The 19214-nt window shown below is 37.5% G+C and overlaps 1 long non-coding RNA gene across 1 annotated transcript in view; it reads right to left on the bottom strand.

Moving 5' to 3' along the window:
• LOC140511134 (uncharacterized) overlaps positions 1–19214 on the bottom strand; it is a 52411-nt gene that overhangs the window by 4025 nt on the left and 29172 nt on the right. Inside the window, exons 4-5 of the long non-coding RNA XR_011969443.1 lie at positions 15102–15304; positions 4984–5114 (exon numbers count right to left, since the gene is read on the bottom strand). This is a non-coding gene — a long non-coding RNA (uncharacterized lncRNA). The remainder of the gene's footprint in view (positions 1–4983; positions 5115–15101; positions 15305–19214) is intronic.

The following is a 19214-nucleotide window of genomic DNA, read 5'->3' on the forward strand; positions in this document are numbered from 1 at the left end:
GGAAGTGACTTCCCAAGTACACGAGGCAAGGACAAGAATTGAAACCTGACTGATTTCAAATCTAGCATTCTTTCCCAATACACAGTGGGAAAAGTCAGGCAGAAAAGTTGGAAAGATTCAGTTGAATAATCTGTTTTCTTTTAGCCACTTTGTCCTCTGAAGTTTTCAGGCTAGTAAGTTCTTGCTTCCCCCTCCTGACATTGTAAAGCTAAACCAAATGCCTTCAAAGTTAATATCAGCTATTTACTCTGACCACACAGAGGACTCTGAGTCAAGGAGAAGACCATATTTTACTAATTCCTGTCAGCATGACTCATTCCCTGATGGAAAAATCAATTGTTTGCCTTAAAGAAAAACACTTGGTGAACAACTGCTGTTTCCCCAACCCCAGGTGATGCATCTCCCATGACATGGGGCAGCCCACCTGGGAAGGTAATACTCAGCATCTCATCCACCTTCCATAATAAGAGATATCACTCTTCCCCAGGTTCCCCTGATGAGGCTGGGCCAGTGGCATCAAGGCGAGAATATGACGACCCTCTCTACTGACAGTGACCCTGGGGTCTGCTGCTTGATATCTTTGCAGATTCCCAAGTCAAATTCAAGCACACTCATAGAATCCCAGAGCTGGGACAGATTTGAAGGACTTTCTATGTCTCCTCCTCCTGAATCATAAATACCCCCCAGGCTACAAAATCACTGATAAAGGGATTAGTCAGCCTATGAATACTTCAAGTGACAGAGTATTCACCGACTTGATCACAGAATCTCAGAGTTGGAAAGGACTCCCCAGATCCACCTGTCTAACTAGTACCAGGACTGGAATACTTTTTAAAAGAGTATTATAAGTAATCTTTCCAACAAGCACTTGCTGTTTGTATATATCTTGTACATACCTAATTTTTATATGCTCTTTCTCCTATCAGAAGATAAACTCCTTGAGAACAGGGCCTATTTTCACTATTATTATCATATTACTATGTGCTTGACACATAGTAAGACCTTAAAAATGCTTATTGATCACTCAATTGATCCATTTAGTGACCTCCAACAATGGAAAACTCATTCCTTCCCAAAGAAAAATCATTCTATTTTTTTGGACAATTCTTATTAAGTTTTTTCTTTTGCTCGACTGAAATCTGCCTGTTTGCTGACTTCTATCAATTGTTCTCAATGCTGCCTAGGATCAAGTAATATAAATCTTATCTGTCTTCCTTTTCTTCAGATATTTGAAGACAGAAATAGTATCCTCTTTAAGTCTTCTCTTCCCTAGGATTAACATTACTAGTTTACTTAAAATACTGCTCTTAGGAAAAGATTCATCACCTGGCAGCAGCAGCAAAAGCAACCAGAACAACCTATAGGAAGAAGAGGAAGGCATTTACACCCAGAAATAAGAGACAATTCATGCATTCTATACTGTGAAGTATATATTTGCAAAAAAAAGAGAACCAAATTCAAATGATGGCCAGGACACCTACTAACTGTGTGACCTTGGCAAATTATTTCAATTCACTTCAATAAACACTTATTAAGCATCTACTATGTTCTGGACTATTTCACTTCTTTGAGATTTAGTTTCCATCTCTAGGGAATGCAAATCATTGCTCTGCCTATCTTACAAGAATATGGTGAAAATCAAATGAATAAATAGGGGTAAATGGCTTCATAACATTAGGGCTTATGTAAATGGGAGGAAGTATTATTGTTATTATTATTTATTTCACTGTTTGCATTCACAAAGAACACTGGAGTTATTCTGTTATCAATTTTTCTTTTATGCTTGGTTTTGTTCATTAGAGTCAAAATATGATTTCCAGTCTTTTAAAAATTTTATTTTTTCAACTAACAAGCACTATTTTTCCCCATCACTTCCTTGCTCTCTCAATTAGGAGAGGAAAGGTCGGGGAGAAATCCTTTGTAAATGACTGGTATAGTCAAGGAAATCAAGTTCTCATGTTGGCTGTGTCCCAAAATGTATGTCTAATCTTGAATCCATCACCTCTCTGTCACGAGGGTCGCATGCTCCATTATCAGTTCCCTGTAATTATTGCTGGTCATTTAGTTGTTCTTCAATTTCTCAAAGTTGCTTTTCTTTGCAATGTTGTTATTATTCTCCTGGTTCTGCTCAATTCACTCTGAATCAGTTCATAAAAGTCTTCCCACACTTCTTTGAAATAAAAGTGTTCCTTCACATTCCTAAACTTTATTTTGTTCAGTCATTTCCCAATTGATGGATACTCCTCCCCTTAGTTTCAGTTTTTTGTCACCACAATAAAAGCTATATAAAGTTTTGTGCATATGGGTTTTTTAATCTTTATTTGATTTCCTTGAGAGTATAGGCCTAGTACAGGTGTTGTTGGTTGATAGGATATGCACAATTCAGTAACTTTGAAGGCATAGTTTTCAAACTGTTTTCCAGAATGGCTGCACCAAGGCACTGCTATACCAATAGTACATCAATGTGCCAGTTTTCCCAAAGTCCCTTAATATTTGTCATTTTCCTTTTTTATCATCTTTGACAATCTGATAGGTATGAAGTGAAACCTCAGAATTATTTTTTTTAAAGATACCAAGGTAATTTATTTGAACAACTAGAAGGAGCAATATGATAATGTAGTGCTAACATTCTAATGTATTGAAGAGAAAATTTAAAGTGCAAGAGATACAAGTATTTTATTACCTTATTATATTGTATATACATATACTTGTATGTTTTCTTTCTTTCTTTCTCTCGTTTTCAACATTCACTTCCACAAAATTTTGAGTTCCAAATTTACTCCCCATATTTCCCCTCCCCCACCCCAAAATGCCTTGCATTCTGATTGCCCCTTCCACCAATGTGCCCTCCCTACTAACACCCCTCCCTTCCCTTATCCTCATCTTCTCTCTTGTCCTATAGGGCAACATAAATTTCTATACCCCAATACCTGTATTTCTTATTTCCCAGTTGTATGCAAGAATAATTCTCAACATTTGTTCCTAAAACTTTGAGTTCCAACTTCTCTTCCTTCCTCCCTCCCTCCCCATCCCCACTGAGAAGGCAAGCAATTCAATATAGGTTATATATGTGTAGTTTTGCAAATGGCTTCCATAATAGTCATGTTGTGTAAGACTGACTACATTTCCCTCTTTCCTATCCTACCCCCCATTTCTTCTATTCTCTCTTTTGACCTTGTCCCTCCCCAAGAGTGTTTACTTCTAATTGCTTTCTCTTCCCATTTGCCCTCCCTACCATCATCTCCACCCAACATGCTTATCCCCATTTCCCCTACTTTCCTGTAATATAAGATAGATTTTCACACCAAATTGAGTGTGTATATTATTCCTTCCTTGAGCCAAATGTGATGAGAGTCAGTTTCATTTTTCCCCTCTCACCTCCCCTCTTTTATCCTCTACTGGAAAAGCTTTTTCTTGACTTTTCTATGAGAGATAATTTGCCACATTCCATTTCTCCCTTTCTCCTCCTAACATATTCCTCTTTCACCCCTTAATTTTATCTTTTTAGATATGATCCCTTCCTATTCAACTCACCCTGTGCTCTGTCTCTATGTGTGTGTGTGTGTGTGTGTGTGTGTGTGTATGTGTGTGTAATCCCTCCAACTACCTAGATATTGAGAAAAGTTTCAAGAGTTACAAATATTGTCTTTCCATGTAGGAATGTAAACAGTTCAACTTTAGTAAGTCCCTTGTGATTCTCTTTGCTGTTTACCTTTCCATGCTTCTCTTGATTCTTGTGTTGGAAAGTCAAATTTTCTTTTCAGCTCTGGCCTTTTCATCAAGAATGCTTGAAAGTCCTCTATTTCATTGAATGACCATTTTTCCACCTGAAGTATTATACTCAGTTTTGCTGGATAGATGATTCTTGATTCCTCAGAATTATTTTAATTAGCACATCTCTATTATTTGAAACATTATTTCATATAGCTATTGACAGCTTGGATTTTTTCCTTTAAATTTTTTTATATCTTTTGACCATTAATCACTTGAGGAATATCTCTTTTTATTTTAAATTTTAGCCAGTCCCTTGAATATTTTGGAATTTCTAGTCATTTTGAAGAAGGCCTCTACTAATATCCTTGCTCTAGTCCCTCTCTAGACCTTCAAAGGCTACACCATAAATGGCATAAGTCCTACAAATTCAGTCAATTGATTAATTGATTCCTCACTCATTTTGTGTGAGGAACTGGACTAGGCCCTAAGGAAACAAAAGTAAAAGAAAGAAAAGTGAAAGAAAGAAGAAGGGAAGGAAGGAAGGAAGGAAGGAAGGAAGGAAGGAAGGAAGGAAGGAAGGAAGGAAGGAAGGAAGGAAGGAAGGAAGGAAAGAAGAAAAAAAATTCTATTTTCAAGGACCTTGGATGGGAAGGCTTGGAGATGAACTATATGTCTTTCATTTGGGGCCTGATGTCATCATCAGGAAGCTAGCTACTCAGGAAAGGTTTGACATTTATGTCTCTGGATGTAATGCCCATCCTGATGAAAGTACTAATCTTTTAAAAAACTGAAAGGCAAAAGATTAGCAAAGAAATTCTCTTCCCTGATATCTGATTAGAGAAAATTGGTCTAATTAGTCCTTCTACATTTCCACCTTGCATAATTGTACCCAAGAAGTTCTTTTCAATTACTCTGGCACAATCTAGAGAAATAGGTTGCATTTTTTATGGTTAGAAAATTGCCTTTTTGCATTCTGGGATTTGCCCTCAGATGCACAGTTCTACCAATTACCATTTAGTAGAGACAGGAAAAGTAGTGACTTAGGAACCAGGAGACCTAGCTTTAATCATGGCTCAGTAGTCAACTTATTGCATGACCCTGGGAAAGTCCTTTCCCTCTCAGGGCCTCACTTTCCTCATACATAAAATGGCAAGGTTAGAATAAATGATCTCTGGATCTCTTTCAGCTCATTCTGTGATTCATTATTAGAAAATAAAATGTGTGCCCTTAATTAGCCTGGGGTGAGGCAAGAGTCTGATGATTTCTTACCTCTGTTCTGAATTCATTGTGTGCAAAGCAATCACTTTGAGAGAATCACTTCCCAGAAACCATCAGGCCAAGGATGCCAAGTTGGAAAGTACTACTTCCTTAGTGGTAGAAAAGGACATTGGACTCCAAGTCTATGTAAGAAGAAGAAAAAGGAAAGAAAAAAAAACAGCTAGTTATCACTGATGACCACCATTTTCAAACTATGAAATGTAAACAAATTTAGCATGGAGAAACAGTCAAACTTGGTGTCAATTGCAGAGGTCCACTAGATTGTCAAAGTGAAGAGGTGGCCTTGGGTCCAGGAAGACATGACTTTTAACACTGGCTCTGATGCATGCTGGCTGGGTGTCCCTGAACCAGGCACTGAACCTCTCAGTGTCGCAGAAAACTCTCTCAATCTTTAAGTTCCAGAAAAGGTGCCTATCTGCATTGGTAAGAGGAGTTTCCTCTTTCAGGAGTTCTCTATTATCAAATGACAGGCTTTATCCCTATGCCAGATCATTCCTGGTTTTTCATTCTTCTATCCTAATTTGTAAGATACAGTGCTCACTTCCTTTCAAGGTTCTCATCATTCTCAACCCAGCCACCAGTTCCTCCTTCTCGGTAAGAATCAGATATAGAATAGTGGTTCCATCTGTTGGTTCCTCCACCTCTTAGAAAATAAAGCTATTATTAGAAAGGCAGAGTGTTGTGGTAGAGCCCAAGCCTGGGAGCCCAAAAGTCCAGGGTTCAAATCCTACCTTAGACTCTTAATTAGTTGTGTGACCATGAGCAAGTTCCTTTGCCTTGATCTGCTTCAGTTTTTTCATCTGCAAAATGGGGATAATAGCACTTACCTCACAAGGTTGTTGTGATCATCAAATGAGGTAATATTTGTAAATTATTATGAGTACCTTAGTACAATAAATTAACCTATGAATGTTGGCTATTTGAAGTTATCACCTTCATTAAGGTCAGTCAATGTTAGCTCCTGTACTTTGGGCAGAAAGCTCTGGGAGCTTTCTCCCCACTAATGTACCTTACCAACAAACTAAGCCTGTGATCTCTTTTTGCAGATACCACAATTATTTCCTCTCTCTGTCCAAGTGGAACATAATATAGACTTGGAAAAAATATCTGAGGCTATCTCTTCCAACCACTTCATTTTATAGATGAGAAATCTGAGTTCCAAGGAGATTAAGTGACTTGGCCAAATGACTACACCAGGTACTTAGGTGAGCCATGCATTGCATTCAGCACCAGGGTACCCCTGAAAACATACAACTTTAACAATCAAAGAATTATAGATTTAGAACTGGAAGGGACCTTAGATGTCTTCTAGTTCTGTCCTCTCATTTTACAAATAAGGAAAATGAGGCTCAAACAGATAGTAAGCATTAAAGACAGGATTTGAACTCAAATTCTCTGTTTTTTCCACTCTGCCTCTGATCTTCACCCAAATACTATCCACCATGCTTCCTCTCCATTCTGGTTCCTGGATTTCCTTATGAATACACTACATTCAAGACTATACTGTCCATCCCTTTATCTAATCTGCTCTTTTTGTATAGGGCAGACACTTCTGGGACAATATCTACTTGTGGGTCTCATATAATCAAATCTCACTGATAACTATAACTTCAAATTTTCCTCCTTGCCCTAGTTCCCTAACTCACCTTGCCCCATACGTGTCCATTAGGCATTTGTGTCTAGATTCCTGAGGCTAAGAGTTTTGTTGCTAGCTTTCTTTCTTGGATTATTTTTCTCCTGTGACTTTTGTCTCATCTCCACTGCTGTAATTTTTCCTGAATTATACCTACTCTTTATGTTCTTTAGCTTGGTGGATATACTTAGTTTTTTTTCTTCACCAACCCCCACATTCCTTTTCACCTTAAATCTCTTTTGATTAAATTTTCAAAACTCCAAGCAGACACATTCCTACTGAAATTTGTTAGGTCCTCTTTATCTCTCACCGGGATCATATCATCCCTGCTTTTTAAACCATGATCCATTCTCAAAGGTCAAAGCTAATGAATTGTTCTCTGCCTTTCCTCTTGAGCCCCCTTTCCCTTTTAAAGAACCCAGAAACTCGTGGATTGTTTTCCCTAAGTTTCTTTTTGATCACCTAGGTTTCTAGCCACCATTTGGAGAATGGCACTAATTCAATTATTGGGTGAATGCAACAATGGGTAGGCGTTTGTTAGCATACATTTATGACAACATGGGGATAGGGAGACTCACTTGTATTAGAATTTAAACTCAGTCATCTTGCTGAATCCAGGATTATTTTTTCCTTCAAATTTTGGTTCTTTGTCCATGTATTCTTTAGAAATAGAATAACATTATCATTTGTATTGAATATTGGGGGGGATGAAGCAAAAGTTATTTTTGTTAGAAACAAGCACAGGGTGAGTGGAGCCTAGCTGGGGTCATGCTCTGGAGGGGAGCGCCAAGGACTCCAGCCATGCCCAAAATGACTGCATTAAGTACTTAAGTCAGCCATGCATTGCTTTCAGTGCTAGGGTACCCTGAAAACATACAACTTCAACAATCAAAATCACAGGATCAAAGAATTATAGATTTAGAGCTGGAAAGGACCTTAGATGTCTTCTAGTTCAGCCCTCTCATTTTACAAATGAGGAAACTGAGGTTCATGACAGTTTTAAGTATCTAAAGGCAGATTTGAACCAGCTCTTCATGACTCCAAGACCTATAGTCAAACTGAAGTTGCCAATACTGAAGTTCTCAGGGTTTTCCGGGTTAGAGACAAGAACAATTAAGATTTTGTAATAGACACCCATCCCACTAAAAGAAAACTATATATACACTAGTACATCAAGTCGGAAGCTGGGGCTCACTTCACATATGGGTTACACCTGGATTTCAGCAAAATATTTAGCTAAGCATTGTCATCTTTGAGGACAAAATGAAGACCTTGATCTTGATAAAACAACCATTGAGTAAATATTGATCTGAGTGAATGATAAGATCCCAAAGAGATTTGTAAATCTCTTTTAAAAAAATTTATAAAGAGCTTTATGAATTTTGTCATCCTGGAGGGAGTTTTCTCATAGAACAGGCTACTACTAGAGGAAGTTCAGACTGGAATTGGATGACCATTCTCTAGAGAAGAGGATTAGGACTCAATTGAGTCATAGTAAATGACCTCTCAGGTTCCATACTCAGATACTCCAACAGTGTGAATTCCAATCCTCCTTCCTCTGAGTGAATTAAGTCTAGAGGTAAAAAAGAAACAATCAGGATACTTGGGTTCTAGTCTTGGCTCTTTCTAGCTAGATGGTCTTTGACAAGTCACTGATCTCTCTGACCATCAGTTTCCTCATTTCTCAAATGAGGATACAAATCCTGCCCCACCTCCCTCTTGGGGTTGTTTCAAGGATCAGATAAGGTAATGGCTGTGAAAACTTTGAGGAAATCCAAGTTCTGTGCAGATGACATTTCAATATTACATATAATTATGCCAGCATTATTAATACATATAAATGAGATTCTCTTCATCATTAAGAAATGATCTATTGGGTACATTTGAGGCAAAGAAGCAGCTTATTTCCTTAGGGTTCTGCTGTTCAGAATTCACAGTTAGATGACTTCCTTTCCTCCATGGAACAGTGATTAACTGCTTCCTATTCTCCTCTGAGGGGCTAACACTAGACCTCCCCTAGCTCACTGGCTAGCATCCCTGTGGCACTTGTCTAATGTATTTGGTCTGGCCCTGGGACCTCCAGGGGGCTTCTCAGCTGCCCCTTATTCTGCTTTCTGTATTAGCCATCTTCTTCCCTGCTGCTCCCTGACATCTGGAAAGCATTTGAAGTTGACATTTTCCCAGGTCGAAGGAGCTACTTCCCTTTATTCTCTGCCCTACTGGCAATCTGCTGGTTTCCTTTTCCTTCTGTTTCAATAAAAACCATGCCATTGATTGAGGTTAGCTAAACAGAATTCCGCACTGACTATTTGATTTATATTTTTCCATAAGGGATTCATTATGACTTTCACCTCACAGAGAAGCAGCAGAAGAGAGAGTGATGAAGTCAGGATTAATCCCACCTTGGACCCTGAGTAGCTGTGTGACCACAGGCAATCCACCTAATCTATCTGGGCCTCAGTTTCCTCATCTATAAAATAGGGATAATAGGATTGTTCAGAGGATCAAATGAGACAATGCTGTAAAGCATCATTTAAACATAAGCCATTATTATTATTTACTTCAGTTCCATAGGTAGGGGTTATTCCTCTGCCAAAGCAACACAACTTCTTAATTCCTTAAGAGATGGGCAAATGAGTGGCTGGAGCCAAAAAATATATCCAACTTCATCTGCTGACTCCAAGTCTCTGGGGATGACTCTCCACATTTGGCTAAAGGCTGGTCCTCGGACGACAGTGAACCAGGCTGTGGGTGGTTCCAGATAGGAAACTGTTCCAGCTTAGTAAGATTTGTCACCACCAGCTGTGCTCCCATGGCCCCCTTCATGTAAAGATTAGATATCAAAGGTGGAAGTGACACAAATTTAAAATAATGATAAAACTAATTAACCTTATGTTAATAATTCAAGAAAGATCATGAAAGCATAGTAAGTGATGGCACACATGTCTGTATACTATATGTGTGTATTTATATATACATATAGAGAATCATATTATATATATATATATATATATATATATATATATATATATATATATATTTGGGAAAGGGACATGACACAGGATCGTAAACTTAAGGTAAGAAAGTACCTTAAAGATTATCTATTCTAAATCCTTCAATTTAGAGATAAGGAAATTGAGATTCATAGAAATTAAATGACTTAGCAAAAGGCAATATCACAATGTAAGTAAACAGAAAACTCAAGTAAAATTGAGTTAGGAAGCTTTGTAGTTCAGTGACCCCATTTGGGGTTTTCTTGGCAAAGATACTGGAGTGGTTTAACATTTCCTTCTCCAGCTCATTTTGCAGATGTGAGAACTGAGGCAAAAGGGGTTAAGTGACTTGCCCAGCTCACACAGCTAGCAAGTGGTAGAGGCTGAATTAGAATTCAGGTCTTCCTGACTTTGGGCCTGGCACTCTATATCTTCTGTACCACATAACTGCCAGATTTTTAAGAAGACCTGGGCTCATATTCTGCCTTGAACACTTATTAGCTATGTGACTAAGCATGTCACTTAAGAAAGACATACTCTGAGTCTTGGTTTTCTCATGTGTAAAATGAATATAATAATGCCTGTAGCATTATTCCAACCTTATTGTTGGAAGTCTATAAATTTTAAAATGTTCTATTATAATAAATGTAGTTGACAATTACATAGCTCTTGAAGGTTTACATATCACTTTACACACACTATCTCAGTTAGTCCTAATCAATCCATGTAAGGAAGGGGCTGTTACTATCCTTATTTTTTTTATAGATAAAGATTTTTATAGAGAGGTTAAGTGGTTTACCCAGAACCACAAAGCAGTAGACAGCAGATATGGGTCTTAAGCCCAGGGCTTCCTGGCCCTGTGACCAGTTTTCTTTCCCCTTTATAATACTGATTCTCAGTATTCTTTTATGTTCACTTTTAACTCTCTTAACCTGGTGTATTATTAAGAATTTGTATTCAGAAATGTGAAAGGCAGAGTGCCCTAGTGGATACAGAAATGGTCTTGGAGTTGGGAAGACTTGGGTTCAAGTCTTGCAACTTATTGACTACATCCCCAGGAAAGACACTTCATTTTTCAGTGGTCCTGGGCAGCTTTCTAAGACTAAATTGTGGAGAAGGACACAATCTACATCATAGAAAGTTTCCTTATCTGTAAGTTCACTCTATCAATAAAACCTTAAGTACAGACACATCATTCAGAAGAGAGATTCAAAGTTGCCCTGGGATCCTAGAAATATTTAAAGACCTAGAGGAATCCATTCACCATGTTTGACAGATACTTTATGGAGAATTTATGGAAAGATTTTCCCTATCACCTATCCCTTATTGGATATTTAAAACAGATTTCCTGAAGACATCTCAAACATAACATATCCAAAATTGAACCAATGTCCCCACCACCATCACTCACCACCAAATTCACCACTCTTCAAAATGTCTAAGGCATCACCATTCTTTCAGTCTCCCCCATTCACAGCCTGAGTATTATCCTTTGCTCACCACACACTTTGACCTCACATAACCCATCTGTTGCCACTTCTTGCTTGCCATTTCTCCCTGCGCATCTCTCATATTCTACCCCTTCTCTCTATTCGTACTGCTCCCATATCCATGCCTTTGCAATGAGCATTCTCCATGGCTGAAATGCAATGAATTTCATTTTGTTGTTGTTTGTTTAGTCATGTTCAACTCTCTGTCACCTCTTTGGGGTTTTCTTGGCAGAGATACTGGTGTATTTTTTTATTTTCTTTTCCAGCTCATTTTACAGATGAAGAAACTGAGACAAACAAGATCAAGTGACTTGCCCAGGTACACAGCCAGTAAGTATGTAAGGCCATATTTGAACTTAGGAAAATGAGTCTTCCTGACTTCAGGTCTGGCACTGAATTTTGCAGATCCCTCTATTCCTTAAAAATGAAGTTTAAGCATCACCTACATTAAGTCTTTCCTGCTCCCCCAATTATGAGTGCCCTTCCTCCCAAACTACTTTGCATAAAAATTTGCATTTATTCACTTTATAATTATTTTCTTTATGCTTATATCAATGAATAATAATTTATTAAGTCCTCAATATGTGAAAAGGACACACTTGTCTCCCCCACTGCTTGACAATTAAGATTATTTCACTTATTTTATTTGTATCCCTAATGCCTGACACAGTGCGTGGAAAAAAAGTGGGTGCTTAACAAATATTGGTTGGTTGTTGATGGATTGGCAAGAATCACAAAAATGAGAAGTATGGGTGGTTTATGATCTGCACTGGTAGAGTGCCTCATTAGTGAAAGCATGGCTCCACAGATGTGGAAAATTATGTTTCCCCTTATTATAAAGAAATACCTTTCTTAAAACCAAGTTTGCTCAGATATGCTAAGGAAAATGAGACACCTAGATATAGTTACAAAAGCAGGAGAAGGGGGAAAGTTAATTAGGGATCAAGTATGACAAACCCCCTGAAACCAGTGACCCAAGCAGGCTCAAGACCAGGAAGGTCAAAGAGCTTCTCTGCCTCATCTTTTTAGCAATTAATAAAGGAGAAAGTCCCAGGACCAAAGTTAAGGTCTCTTTGATCAATTTCAAGAAAGACTGTGTACCCCTGAAAGGCAGTTGAGATCAGCAGGGCCCAAGTTCCAAGGCTGCACATCTCTTACCTTAGGTCAATCTCTACACACCTGAAATGGTCCCTCACCTCCCTATCTGCCTTTAAGGTCCTACTTATCTTTCAAAGTTTCTCTTGAAGGCCACCTTCCCTGCGAAGCCTCCCCAATTCTCTTAGCTGGTAATTACTTCTCCTTCATCTCTAAGTCTAGCAAAGACCCTTTTTCGTTTAACATTTTATTATTTTTTTATTATTATTACATTATAATTATAATATTACATTATAATATAATATATAATAATAAAATGTATAATATGTGTTTAATATGTAATATATTACACAATAATATTTATAATTATTTTAATGTAATATATCATAATTATTATAACATAACATATAATAATATTATTATTATTTCCAGAGCCCTTAGCTCAGGGCTTTGCATATAATAGGCATTTAGAAGTCATGATAATTCATGCAAGCTTCTATTGTGTCTCATAGTCTGTGAAGCATTTTCTTCACAGAGACCCTCTTAAGAAGCAGAGGCACTACAGATATAGGACTACTAAAAGCCTATGAAATTTGATGATGGTGACACACTTATTACAAAGGAAGGAATATGGGCCAGGAGGAAGGTACTGACCTCCTCCTCTCCGATTAGCCTTTATGCTTTCTCAGGTTCATTTGCATGGCAAAGCCCAGAGCATCTTGGGGGCTGAGTGAATCTGCCTGTTCCTGAGCCCTTTAGTGTTTGTTGAAAGGAAGCCCCTGAAATGACCTGAAGAGGAATGAAGGCTGGCAATTAAGAAATGGCTGGAGTTAAAGTGGATTTTCTAACCCTTAGACAAAGGTCTGGTACAGAGAATTGATCCTGATGAAAGTAAGAAGTGAGCTAAAAGAACATACAGGGAACACAATCTGGCTGTTGTTTGTCTCCAAGCACATGGTAGCTCCTATCTTTCAGTCAACCTACTATATGCACCTACTATATGCCTGACACTTTGCTAAACACTAGCAAAAAACAAAACAAAACAGGATACTTGTATATCCTCCCAAGGAATTCTCACAATCTAACGGGGAGAAAATAGAAAAACAACTAAATACAAACAAGTAGACAGAGGACAAATTGGAGATAATTAACAGAAGGAAGTCTCTAGTATTCAAGGTTTGTGGAAAGGCTTCTCGTAGAAGGTGGAATTTCTACTTTGACTAAAATCTGTCCTCCCACTTTCATCGGGGAGAAGCTTTCTGGTCACTGTGCCTTTGCAGACAGGAGTGACCAGAAGGTATAGAGAAAGGTGTAGCTCAGAGAAGCTGGGCGCCATTAGATCCACAGGGGATTGTGCTGATATAGGGCCTAGTGGGGAACAGGCCCAGAGAAAGGGAAATATGTACTGAAGACCTTAGCAAACCTGCAGCTTCAAAGGCAGGAGTCACCCCTTCCACATGTGTGTTTTACATATGTGTCTCTCCACATAAGCCCTATGGTCCACACAATTCTTACATGTGATCCTTGCCTATGTGTACTCTTCCCATTGGGAGTATATATATTTGTGGGAGACTATACCCCAGAGAGGGCAGCTAGGTGGTACAGTGGATCGGGGTCTGGATCAGAAAGACCTGAGCTCAAATCGAGCCTCTGCCATTGACAACCTGTGTGACCCTGGGCAAGTCACTTAAACTTATTTCTCTGCTTCCTCATCTGTAAAGTGAGCTGGAGAATGATGTTACAAACCATTCTAGTGTCTTTGCTAAGAAAACCCCAAATGGAATCACAAAGAGTCAGACATGACTGAAACAGATGAAAAACAACATATTCCAGATTATGGAGGGGAAGGTTCTATCTATTCTTCTAGTCTATTCATTTCAATTGCTATACTCTTTTTATCAAATTCTTTGCTTTCAATTAGTTACATACTCTTACTGAATGGTAAAAGTAAATATATTGGTAGTAACTGTAGACCTGAAAGTTTGGTTAAAGGAGACAAGCAGCCTAGGTAGCATATAAGTTCATATTGTTTATTGCCTTAAAGCTAGCCAAAGCTAGTGAACACGTATCTACAAGGAGCCAAAATGTGAATTCTGACTGATAAAAGAATGATCAGCCTTAAGTATGTTTAAGAACAATCCCAACTCAGGGTCTCACTCAAATTTATGATTTCCATGTATGTTTAACCATATTATGAGAAAGGAATTTTCTTCATTGACTCGGTGGTAAATACAACAAGATAAGAGACTTGACAAAGGGTCAATTGAAATGATGACCCAGAATGTCTGTGGGTTTTTTTTTTTTATCATTAACATACCAAAACATAGTATATGTCCAAAAAGTATTAAGATAAGAAAAACTCCCATTATTTGAGATACTATCTTGGGTTAAGAGTCTCATCCTTAATGGCCATAAATAGAAAAAAAAATGCTCTTAAATCAGTCCCATCTGGCCTTGTGGACATTGGAAGAGGTATTCTCTGAGTTTAGGTCCAGGCTTTTCTTTTGGTTGATCAATTCTGGCTCTGGCCCTTACTGAGGTTCAAATGATATTAAATGATTATCGATATTTATGAGATGTGATTTTGAGTGGATGAAGACCCAGAGTAGCATTTCTGGTGGCCCCCAACATTAAGGGGAGGGTCTGTAGGTATTGCACAGGTATTATTAGACCCATTTTGCAGTCAAGACAGCTGAAGCTCATGGATTTGTTCAACATCACACAACCTAGTAATAAATTCATGTCTTTTTATTCCAAGATTGATTCCATTCTACCACCTGGATTTTCATTAACAAATATTTAGTGAATGTACATGTTATAAAGGATGGAAGTATACAATCATTCTCTGCCAAACTTGCAATATGTGGAGACTAAATACAATACAATTTGTGACTTAACCTGCTCTGTTGAACCTTGGCGGAGGTGAAAATTGTTCCCGTTGATCAGGCCTTCAGAAGAGCTTTGGATGTATAGGTTACAGTAAAATTCCTTTCCTAAGCATTTTTGCAAACATTAAGTAAATGAATTGATTGAGAATGTTGAGTAATGTTGTGCTGCTGGATGGCACTGCTTTTGTCCAGTGGGAGTCAGCAGCATGGCACCTTCAAAGCAAATGAAACGAGTGTTAGAAATTAATTCATCTAAAGTTTTGCTAAACAGGCAAGAATCTGAACATGTGACAAAAGATCTAGGGATCATTGAGACATGTCCAGGGACCCCTGAGATTTGCTGAAGAAAGACTTCTCCTTATTCTGGAATGAAAGATTCAGAAGTAGGACTGACTTCTAAAGCTCACTTAACTTCTTTGTAAAATAGGGGTGATACCCCTTCACCCTCTTCCCTCCCCACCTGTAAGGATCAGCAAAGATGGTGGATATAAAGCAGTATAGAAATGGAAGCAATTAATCTCCTTCCTCCATCTAAGGTTCAATTCAAGACTTTGGGACCTCTAGAGACATAGGTGATATGATTCCCATGGTTGGATTTCTCTAGACTCTAAGAATTCCATGATCAAGAAGTCCTGACCAGAAGTAGAAACCAGAATTCATCAGTGTGACTCATATAGGGCCATGTTTTCAATTTATTTCTGACTCTACCATTTTATGTTCTAAAGGCATTTATAACCATAAAACTCAATCTTGTAAGATAACTTCTGGTTCTAATATCTATAGTAAGGACTCTTTCAGCTATAACACAATATTCTAGTCTCTTCTATGCCTAACATTCTATGATCCTATCATTCTAAATAGACGTGCCCCACCCAAAGTCATTAATTGATTTTTTGAACACATGGCATCTGTTGAAACCACATGATACAGCTCACTTAGTTCTGTAGTTAGATCATCTGATTTGCATTTGGCTGAATGGTTGGGATGTTAAAGCTGGATTTCATGGTTATGATTGCATTTGTTTAGAACCTGTTGAAAGCATTATAATGAAAATGATGTTGGTAAAGGCAATGTTATTATGTAGGGTATTACACTGCAATTCATATACATGAATTGAATATATATATATTATATATAATAAAGTCTTCTAATTAGGGTACCCTCACGTAGCTACAAAGTATTGCTTTATACATTTTGAAAGACAAGGTATTACTTTCAATCACAGCATTAAGACACAATTCACAATAACACAACAACACAATTCACATCAGCCTTTCCCCCCATATTTTCAATAACCATCCAAAACACTTTGAAGGTTTTTGTTGAAGCAACAGCATGAAGAATCTAATCTAAATCTTGTTTGTGGTTCTTTTTCCCTGATTGAGTCATAGGTGATAAAGTTTAGTCATTTAGTCATTACTTTATTTTTGACAATATTATTTTAAAGCCTTTAATATCTGGAACATTTGCTTTTTTAACTCTAGAATATTAACTAGCTAGCTTCTTTTCTCTACTCAGATAAAAAACATTTGGTTAAGGATATAGCAAAAATACCTTGGAACTGAAATAATCCCCAGATCTTCCATTTACTATTTCCCCCTGGACAATATAACTGAGGCTCAGTTTTCTGATCTATACAATGGGGATAACAGCAGCTATACTGTCTATCTGCTACAAGTATTGGAAGGAAAGCATTCTGTAAATGACAAAACAATGTTAAAAAGTGAAATATGAATATTATTATTAGCAACAATAATAATAATTCTATAGAATTTCTACTTGGAATAATTAATGCTCTTTTTCCACGAAATTATTAGCACATATTCATTCATAAAGTGCTTTAGGCTTCACAGGTACTTTCACATACATGATTTCATTTCATCATTCCACTAGTCCTTGGAGGTGAGGCAAAGATCACTATTCCCAATTTACAGACAAGGAAAACTGATGTTCAGGAATGTTAAGGTACATTCCCCAACTACAGAACTGATATATACCTAGAATTGTAACCCAAGTCTTCTGATTCTAAATTTAGGGATTTTACCACTATACCAAATATAAAACAGTCTTTATCAGTAGTTGATTTTTTAAAATTCCATGGCTTTTTTTGTATACAAACCCTAACTAGTAAAGGCAATGAAGCACACCTAATTCATTAACATCCAAAACCAGAAGGTATCCACCATTTATTGGTGAGAAGATGACAAAATTAAGAGCACATTGGATTTTGAAGCCAGAAATCTCTTGGTTTAATCCTGGCTCTGTCCCATAAAAGTGGAGTGACCTTGGCGAAGTCATTTATACTCTGTCCTGCTTTTCTCATCTGTAAAGTCAGAATTTTAATTCTTATGTTACCTATCTGATGACTACTAGTCACTTCTGGTAGTGCCAATAACCAGATGTCTATTACTTACTTCTTGCGATTTACATGGGTAAAAATGACACTGCTTGAAGACATCTAGAAATTTTCACTAACAATTATGAAGTCTTGTGGAAAACATTAAAGACCTTAGAGAAATAGTGTATTCGCTACTGCTGTTGTTGGAAATCAAAGCCTTCACATAAGAAAAGCAGAGCTGAGAAGAAAACAACTGCTAAAACTATGAATTTTAGACCATAGTTTAAAAACATAGGAATCACAAGGTCCTAGACTTGGAAGAATGTACCTAAAAAGCTTGGGTAAGAATATATTTGCTAATCAATATTACAGGCTCTGGGAAGAGCAAGGATACTAACACACTACTGCCGGGAAAGCTTCAAGATGGTACAACCATTCTGAAAAGCAATTTGGAATTAGGCTAAAAAGTTGCTATGATGTCCATACCATTAGATCCCAGTGATTCCACTGCTAGGAATATATCTCAAGGACATCAAAGACTGAAAGAGAATCTGTACCAAAATATGCATGACAATACTTTTTGGTGGTAGAAAATAAATGAAAACAGATGCCCATTAATCATGGAATGACTAAACAAATTGTGGTATATGGACATAGTGGAATAATACTGAATGATAAGAAAATATGAATATGAGGACTTCAAAGAAGCATAAGAAAACCTATGAACCAATTCAGAGTAAAGAGAGCCAGGAAAGCAACATACCCGATGACTAAAATCATGTAAGCTGAAACAGCAAAAACAAAGACTAAAGATCCAATGTGGCCCAGGAGAAGAGATGAAAAAACTCCTCTGTTTCCCTCCTGCAGAAGTGAGAAACTATTGATGGGTAACATTGTACGTACTCTCAGATTCCACCAGTTTGTTGGTTAGATTTACCAAATTGCTTTTATTCCATTTTTACTTTTTTATTTTATTGTTTTTCTTTTTTGGGGGGGAATTTTTAAATTTTTTTCATAATTCAATTTATTTATTTTAGTTTTTAGCATTGGCTTGAACAAGATTTTGAGTTCCAAATTTTCTCCCCATCTCTCCCCTCCCCTCACCCCATGACAACATGCATTTTGATGATCCCTTCCCCCAATGTGCCCTCCTTCTATCACCCCCCCTTCTCTTATCCTCTTCCCCTTTTATTTTCCTGTACATTAAGCTTTTTTTTTCTTTTTCAAAAACTTTTTCTTACAAAGGATGGTGCTCTGCTTGAAGGAGTGGAGAAGAATATATTCAGTAATCAAGATTATATAAAAATGAAAAACAAAAACAAATTGTTTTGGAATTGTAAAAAAAACAAATTTAAAGGTAAAATGACTGTATTGGTAAGGCGTCATACAAATATAATCAAAACAGCTTTAAGTGGAAAAGAAATGAAGGAGGAAAAAAGTTCCTGAGTATCTCCACCAAGTTAAACATGATAGAGAGTAGCTGTAGTGTATGATGGCCCAGAAAGTCAGAGAATTTCAAAATCCAAGAAAGGAGCTAGCCACAAAATCCATGGCCTCAGTAGTCTGCACACAAACTCAACAATTTGAAGTCAACAGATAGCATTAATATTTGGTGAGATGAGGCCCATGACTAGAATTGAGCTCTGGAAGGGTATGGCTTATTCAAAAGTGAAAAAGGATAAATGGAGGTAGAGTCAGGATGGTGGAGTAGAAAGATGCACATACTCTAGCTCTTCCTCCATAGCCCATAAAATATCTGTAAAGAAAGACTCTCAACAAATTCTA

The sequence above is a fragment of the Notamacropus eugenii genome, chromosome 6, assembly GCF_028372415.1.
Source record: "Notamacropus eugenii isolate mMacEug1 chromosome 6, mMacEug1.pri_v2, whole genome shotgun sequence".
Taxonomy (NCBI): Eukaryota; Metazoa; Chordata; class Mammalia; order Diprotodontia; family Macropodidae; genus Notamacropus; species Notamacropus eugenii.